The 8,580-nt window shown below is 56.1% G+C and overlaps 1 long non-coding RNA gene across 1 annotated transcript; it reads right to left on the minus strand.

Moving 5' to 3' along the window:
* Positions 1–5,763: 5,763 nt before the first annotated feature.
* Positions 5,764–7,884, minus strand: LOC134525040 (uncharacterized). Its single transcript, XR_010073670.1, has 4 exons — positions 7,669–7,884; positions 7,173–7,326; positions 6,651–6,804; positions 5,764–5,917 (listed from the first exon to the last, which is right to left on the minus strand). It is a non-coding gene; the product is annotated as an uncharacterized LOC134525040 (long non-coding RNA).
* Positions 7,885–8,580: the final 696 nt, after the last annotated feature.

The following is an 8,580-nucleotide window of genomic DNA, read 5'->3' on the forward strand; positions in this document are numbered from 1 at the left end:
CCGCAGAGGGAGAGGAGCAGCAGCGACAGCCGCAGGGCGGGCGTCCAGCAGACCCCTGCTCCCTGGGAAAGGGGGTTCTGGGGGGCTGGTGAAGTCCTGGCCCCTGTCCCGGCATGTCTGTCCACCCACGCCGATGCGACGGGCAGCTGCAATGACCATCGTCGCATCCGACCTGCGCAGCGGTGTGGCGTTTAGCATTTTGGTCAGCCCTTACCTGGCCGCTCGTTCCCGCCCTTGGGGCCGGCTCCTGCCTCGTCCCAGCCTGGGACACTGCGGGTCGCAGCTACCTCCCGCGTTCTGCCTACGGAGCACCGGCCAGGAGAGCTGACCTGGGCTGGAGCCCTGGGGGGAGGAAAGAAGGCAATAAATCGCAAAATAGTAATAGCTCTGAGCTCATCCAGGATTTCCAGAAATGGCTCTAATGCCAATAATTAACAGAAATAACGCTGAATAAGCCTCAGAGCTCGAGGAGTAAAGGCCTTCACTGAGCTGGAACCGAGGAGAAAGACATATGGAGCTGCTCTTGCATGTTATTTTGTAATTAGGGCTTGCTGCAGCTTTGTCCCCGTCCCCGGCGTGACAGAGCCCACCCGCTTTCCCTCCAGCGACAGGAACCGAGGGGAACGGCCGCCCCACAACTCCCCGCTTTGTACACGTAAACAAAAATAAAACAATAAGTTGATTCTTCTAAGCATGAGGAGGGGAAAGAAAGGTTGAGAGAGATGAATATGGAGTGGAGAGCCCAAGCATTAAATCAGGGGATGAAATGCCTGCCAATGTTTTTTTAAAAACAAACCAAGAAAATGAAAGGGCTGCAAGCAACCGCCATGCCGAGACAATAATCGCTAATCAAGTCAAAGTTTCACTCTAATCAGTTCAGTTGTTAAGCGGAAAAAATAGACCAGTGCCGGGCTTGGAGAATTACCGTTTGTTACCGGCCGCAGCCCACGGGTTTGATCAGGGCTGAGCCCCCGGGCACCGGAGGAGCCGGCCGGACCTTCCCAGCCTTCTTCCCACCGCACTGGGCGCAGGACCGGGTCCCGGCAGGATGCTGTGACCGCCGAGGGACGCTTCCAACCAGGAGGCGATGACCAGGCATTGCGTCTACAAAGCGAGTGGGTTTTCCTGGCCCTGACACTGCCTTGGAGAGGGGCTGGACCTCGGCCACCGCACGCCGGGCTGTGCTGAGGAATGAGGGACGTACACGCCATGGCTTTCCCAGTTGCTTCCTGACTCAGACTACGGAAAATCCCACTTAAGATCGTTTCTGTAGTAAATCCACACTCATTTAATAAGATATGCAGATACTTTCACTGCCGAATCCCACCACAATCTTGGGAATTCAAGTAGCTTTTCCGAGAGATCAGCTGGAAACTTGAAAAGAGCAACTTGCATTCTATGTTTTTTAAACGGCCGTAAGCAGCACAGAGAGGCACAGGAAAGGGCTCTGACTAACGGCAAGACTTCTTATCCCATCAAAGAGAGGGGCGTGAGCCGAGGGAGAAGACGCGAATACCAGCAGCAGAGATGCAGGCTCCCGGGTGGCTGCGAGCAGCCGCCGGCACCGTGCCAGCAGTGAGGGTATGGCTTCCCAAGCCACCCTGGTGGCGGGAGCGCCTCTGCGGAAGGCCAGGCAAGCGCGGCCACCAGTTGGAGGGGAAGGAAAGCTAATCCAGCAGAGAGTGCTTTACAACGTACTAATCCTGTCCTGTCCCATGAGCTACGTCCCAACAATTATCTCGGCAGCACAGACAGGGAGAGGGGCAGGGAGACTTGCCCGCACCAGAAAGGGAATCGTTTCGGAGCTGCAATTTCAATGCACACGCTCTCAGCCCCAGCTCTGTGCTTGGAGCGGTGTCTGCGCCGTGCTCAGCTGCAGGACTGCCACGCGCGGGGCTCTGCTCCCGGTCTGTCCCCAGAGCCAGGCACCCAACTTCCCCGCGGCTCCGGGTCCCCCTCTGCAGCCCGGGGTACGAGGGGAGCAGGGACTGCAAAACGCGACTGCTGCAAGGCAGGGAAAGAGCGCATCGCAGGGTTTGTGCCGGGAGCCGGAGCAGAGCGGCCAACGGCCTGGGGAAGCTCGCTAGAAATTCAGCGAGTCCCCACGCGTCTCGCCCTGCCTTTAGCTGCCACCGCGTCCCTGCGTGTGCAGGCACCAAAGCTCACCCCTTCCCCTTCCCGCCCGCCCCCCGATGAACCAGTCCGTCTGGGAAGGCAGAGGACAAGTTGTTAGGTGTGGCTTGATTTGTAAGAAAGGAAAGAAATTATTGTGCTCTCTGTGATTTACCTTCCCTGTGTTTTACAACTGGAATAAATTGCGATGCTGAATGTTGCTCTGGAATTAGTAGTTACTGGGGGGAGCAGCAGTGCCGCGAGTCTCGCCAGCTGGTAGCTCATCCCCGCGGCAGACAGGGTGCTGGCGAGGTTTAATTGGGGGCACGGCGGCTGGGGGGCGGGAAGGCCAATGCCACCGGTTGGGAGCGTCAAGGGAAGCGGAGCTCAAGGCGGGCAGACAGACTGTTACCTGTTGCGGGTCTCCGGTTTGCCAGTCTCCTCTCCAGCTTTCTCTTCCCGTTTCACTACAGCAGAATTGAGACGTGGCAGCTCAAAACGGGCATTCCTAGGACCAGGAGCCCTGTAAGCACAAGGTTAGCATTTTAGCCTGACGAACAAAGGTTCGCATTCTTTATGCAATTCATCTGAAGCAGCGACTCTCAGCACCGGGAGGCAAAAACCCCAGAAGAGCCTTTATGCCGAAGGCGCTGGCGAGCACAGCAGACTGAACCGTGAGGCCAAGGAGGTATCTTCTCATCTGCTTTTCTATGAATTCTGCCAAGTACTTTGAAATCGGTAATAACTTGTTGCAGGGAATCTCACAGAGCAATTATATTTTATTCAGGAAAGTATTACTATCATTTTTTTCATTTCTCCTGCATCTTTCTCCCAGTCAGAGCTCAACACGCGTTTCTGGGTGGGAAGAAGCCACTGCATTAAAACATCATATTGCCAGGGTTGTTTTTTCCCCCTGCCATGGCTTGAGAGAGTGCTATCTCTCTCGGCTTTTCAGATGAGAGGCGCGGGTGTTTTCTCTGACATAAATGTATATGTGCTGCCCGAGGCCATAGGGTTAAGCCAGAGCACAGGAATGCGCGCGAATAGCTCGGGTAATTGCAATCCCTGCGCATCGGTTTGGGCGACCTGGACGTCATCTCCACGCCAGGTGCTCGCTCACCAGGCTTCGGTAGATGTCCTTAAAATTTCTCCACCTTCTTTAAACTCGCCTATTCCAAACAGCCCTGTATCATCGGCAAATTGTGTTCCTTCACAGCTTATTGCTTCTCTAGCCCATTAATGGCTGCACGGCCCAGTCCTGGCTCTGGTACAAATCCCAGAGGCACGCTGCCCTTAATTGTCTCCAGCCACGATTTCTCTGCTATTCCCTTTGATGCCCCGGCCGGCAAAGCAGTGATAAAAGCAGGGAGGGCGGTGGCATCAGCATCCTGATGCCAGTGCGGCAGAGCCGGCTCGGCACGGATGGGCTGCTGGAAGCGGATGGCAGCTGGAAGTGCAGCCGGTGCCCCCGTTCGCAAGGGTGGAGAAAGGGAGGGAGGCGAGGGCTGGCGGCAGGACAGCAGGACGACCGGCGCAACCAGGTTGAGGGACGCGGCCTGTGCACAAAGCCCCCCGACAGCGAGCTGGAGCAGCCCCTCCGAGCTCACCTGGACCAGCAGCATCCCCGGCCATGCCACCGCCTGGGACCCACAGCCGGGCTGGTCCTGACGCGAGCGGGGATGGAACGCAGCACCGCCGGCTGCTGTCGCACGCCTGGCCACCAGCGAGCCCAGCCGAGGAGCCATCACGCCTCCGCCCCACGGCCACCAGATGGAAGAGGAGGGAGGCCAGGAAAGCTCTGCAAGTGGACAAGAGGAGAGAGGGACATCAGGCAGCTGACCAAAGAGCCCATAATAAATAACAAACAAACAAACAAATAAATAAATCAGAGAACTGTGCACAAATATTCTGAGCTTCCCAAGGTTTTGCTTTTTTGTTTGCGGTCTGCAGGCCAGGGTAAAAGTTCTCGAATAAAGCGATCGTTTCCAGCTCAGAACTGCAGAGCGCAGCTTCCTGCAGCAATTATCCCCTTGCCATCGCTGCCGGCTCTGCAGACCCTTTCCGAGCCATCGTTAGCCCCAGACGCTCTGTTTAACTGCGCTGACCGGTCACACGATGTTGGTCTTGTTTCTTGACTGGTTCTGCAAAAAAACGAAGATTCGGTTTGCAACGTGGTTAATGCCAGCCTACGTTTTCATATGGATTTTTAATGGCTTTTCCGTGGCGCGGCCTTCAGCACAAGGCCGAGCTTGCGAGGTGGCAGGAGCAGGGCTCCCCCGGGAGCCGCAGGCTGGGAGACAGCAAGGAAGGAGCCCTCTCGTTCCTTGAGCAAGGGCACTTTCACTCATAAATCCTTTCTGAGCAATTCCCTGTAAACGCAACTTTGCCAGATGGGTCTTTAGCCCAAGGGAAGACATTTTTTCTGTGAAACCAGAACAGGGGGAAAAAAAATAAAATTCCTTTCACCTCTATTTTTGACTTTGGCAAAAACAGCAGCGAGCAATATGATGCAATGATTTATTTTTTTTAAACCTTATTTTCTGGCAGGAGTAATATCTCGTGTCTCTCGCTCTAGTTTAGATTATCGCCCTGCTCTGTGCTCACCGTCCAGCGCGGGTGTCACGGCAGCTCTGGAGGAGTTGCCGTCTGGTTCCGAGCGCTTTTGCAAACCCCTAACGGCTCCTTTCCTCGCGGGCTGAGTTTCGCCTGCGGAATAACGCCCGTGCAGCACAGGGTGGCCCCGAGAGCTGCTCTAGAGCAGCAGAGAGAACGCGGAGGAGAGATTAGGAGGTGCTCTGGGATTACACAGAGGCAGCTGGCTTGGGACAGCACCGGAGGCGGCCGGTACGCACCCAGCGACCCGTCCTCCGCTGTGCCCGCTCACAAGCCACCACGTTTGGCTAGTGCCACCTGCCTTGGAGATGAACCAGCGGCCAAGTCCCTCTCCACCGGGGAACATCCCGACCTCCGTGGAGTAAGGCTGGCCCCAGCCGTGTTCATCTTCAGCACCAGCATCTTGGATGCAGCATTATCCCTCCGGGCTCCAAACCTTTCCCGCGGCAGATGCCCTTCCATCTGCACGTGGGGACCGACGATACGGGCGCACGGCGCTGCCGGGCGTCACGATGTCAAGACTGTGTGTGCTGCAGGTATCTTCACCAGCAATTGAACCGGGAGCTGAAAGTCACCGGAGGAGGGAGTAATTAATGCAAATCCCCAGGGCTGGATCAATGCAGATACTGAGGCTTTTGCAGTCTCCCTCAGAAGGTAAAAGCACTTACCGGCTTGCTTATTTCAAGAGTTCAGGCCACACAAAAGATCTTGAAATGCTATAAATACCTCCCGAGATGCTGAAGAGGCACGTGATGCCGTCAGCGCAACGTGGAAAAGCCTGCAGCAGGAATTCAGACCTGCAGAGCCCCCGCGCAGGGACAGAGGACAGGTTTTCTCTGCGTCCATTTTGGTCTAGATTAAAAAAAAAACAAAACACCACAGTCAAACATGTTTCTTCCGAGCCACCGTCACTTTCTGTTAGACACGGGCTATAGGCACTGAGCTAAAACGAACCGCAGGAAGAGCTGGTGGTGAACATCCAAAGCCGTAGCCATCCCGGGCACAGAAGGAGGATGGACGTCTGTCCTAAGAAGGTGACGGCTACGGACGCGAGACCCAGCTGAGGAGTGTTTAAGGGCCATAAAGCAGCCAGCGGTGCAGCTGACCTTGGACTGGGATGTGTTGGAGAGATCGGCACAGGCAACAGGAGGCAATTTCAGAGCCACAGCAAAGCAGCGAGAAGGAAGGAGTCCTGTAGGCAAGGACATTCTCGATTGCTATGATTACTATTATTGCTTACTAAAGGCAAACTGTAAGCCAACGCAGCAGAGAGGTGACAGCACAAGGAACAGGCAGATATGCCAAAACGAGGGATCCTTCTTGATGTACCGCACCCACAGAAACCTTCGTGCACGAGGAGCCACTGAACTCGAGCACTGGCTCGCACACACGACAATTGGGAAAAAAAATCCCACAACCTTCCCCCCCCACCCCCCGCTTTTTTGTGATGCAGAGAGACTCAGAAGAGACAGGCCAGCTCACTTCCTACTGCCTTTTTATATCTTCAGGCTAAGAGTGGCTGGTTCCACATCAAAGAACAGAAGGATTCTCCAAAAATCAACTCATGAGTTAGTGAGGTCCGGAAAATCAAGTTGCCTCTGTATTTCTTCCCATACTACCACCAGGAGAGAGGGTTACGCTGACAGTGACTGGCCTGTCTTGATCTCATAGCATCCGATAACCTCAATAAGGCCAGGGTGGAGAAAAAGTTTATTTCGAACGGCACAGCAACGTTAGCTACGGCAGCGAGCCACGAGGAGTGGTAACACTGCTCACCAGGACCGTGGATGTGGTTGGAGTAGGGGCAAGCTTTTAAGCACAAGGTGATCTTGGGCACCCAAAGGTCTGTCTGCTTTTCCCCCGTAATTTCGTCCACGAGACAACCTCAGCTTTTCCTACACATTCCTAAACTTGCCCATACTTACTTCTTGAGTCTATGGCGGTTACAGCAGACAGGTCTGGACTCAGACGTCCTGTGGGTCCTGGTTCCTCCTTGGGATCAAGCCTTGCATCCATATGGATGCTGGAGCGGATCGAGTCGGGTGCCGGGATGTGCACACCAGTTGTTGGTCAACGGGGCTGCCAAGAGAAGAAGATCCCCGTGGCTCGCCTCGAGGGTCTCCTCTAGGTGCGGGGAAGGAGATCAGGGTGATCGGGGCAGACCGGCACTTCGCCGGCTGCTGCGGAGGCGGCCGAAAGCCTGCCACGTTCCTCTTCTGACCAAGCCAAGTGCGTTTAATTAAGGCAATCCAATTCAGGCTGGGACTGGTCAAGTTCTCCCCAAAGGTGCACAGCTGGGTTTTCACAGGATTTAAACTTATAATACAATAGCCAAAACTAAAGCGAGCTTTGTATGTGTTGTAACCGCTACCTTTTTTGCATACAATTGAATAAATTACCTTTTGTTATGAAACACTAATCCTCTTTGCTAACGGAATAATTCCCACCTCGGCTGCGGTGCGAAGCCTCGGAGCAGAGCCAGGGGCATCCTCTGGCGCAGGGGAGCCGCTGTGCCCCAGGAGGGACCGGCCAGGGAGGTCAAGATGTTCCCTGGCGCATCCTCAGCTGGGCGACCTGAGCGATGGGGGGGCACAGATCAACCTGCCCAGGAAACAGAGACAGGAGAGTAAGAGGGAAGCCTACACGAAAAGCGCTTTATCGCTGCTAATGACTACCAGCGTCACAGGAGTACCACGAGCCGCTGGCCAAAGGTCCCCCCGAGCCCTGTAGCCCCAGAGGAGGCCCCTGTCATGCAGGGGACCACGTGCCATGGATGCGGGTCGGGTGGGAGCAGAGGAGGAGCCGTGGCATCACTGCACGGGGCTGGAGCACAGCAACGAGCCTGCGGTGCGGGCAGGGTGCCCTCATCCCACCGAAGCACCGCAGCCCCCTCCCCCAGGAGCCTTCCTTCCCACCTCATTACACCTCAGAGTTAATAATTACCGGTCTGGGCAGGAGGTTTTCCCCGTCTCCCTTTCCCTGGCATCGGCAGGTTTGCTCTCCCCCAACGCACGCGCACTCCCCCAGGGCTGGGCGCCGGAGCCGAGTGGGATCCATTAGAAGGAAAACTCCACAAATCTCTGTGCGGAGCGACAGCTCCTGACAAAATGAAAGCAAGTATCTGGTTCAGATCTGCACTTAAAACAATCCAGAGGGCCATTAGTATTCGTCCCGCGTGAGCCAGATGGAGTAACAGCGGCTCTATGAATACAATTAAAACCAGAGTGCTGCCGCTGCCTCGCACTGGGGGAGACGCCGCCGAGTGAAGGCCACGTTGCGGCTGGCGACGCCTCACGCTTCGGCGAGGGGCTGGGCCCCGCGGCCGTCCCCCCGCGCAGCCCCTCACGCGAGGAACCGCTCTCCGCTTGCTGCCTTTCAAGGCCAGCAGCAAGCCTGGCTTGAATCCGAGCCTGCCAGGGCGTCACGCGGCTCAACGACCCGCGGCAAACGGCGAACCAATGATTTTAAGGTGTAGCTGGGTGTTTAGGAGCTGGTTGCGGCGCAGGGACGGGTTGGCGGCACCATGGCAGACTGCGCCGTGCTGGGGTCGCCTGAGGGGCTCCAGGACGTGGGGGCGAGGTGTGCTTTCAGAGGAAGACGCCTTCCTGGGCTTAAACCTCTCGGTGAAGCTCCAGGGACTTCCCTGAGCCTCTCCCTTCGTGCTGCAGCAGAGACCCGGCCGAGGGGAGGACGGGCTGCTCCCATCGATGCCCACGGGCGGCTGGGAAGAAGAGGGCTGCAGCAAGGCCGGCAGGCTGCTGAGAGCGCGCGGTGGGTAACAAATCCTCTCGGAGTGCCAAGCTGGCGAAATTCATAATGTTTTTAACCAGGCTGCAAGTTTCAGGCTGTAGTTCA

This window comes from Chroicocephalus ridibundus, chromosome 18 (assembly GCF_963924245.1).
Source record: "Chroicocephalus ridibundus chromosome 18, bChrRid1.1, whole genome shotgun sequence".
Taxonomy (NCBI): domain Eukaryota; kingdom Metazoa; phylum Chordata; class Aves; order Charadriiformes; family Laridae; genus Chroicocephalus; species Chroicocephalus ridibundus.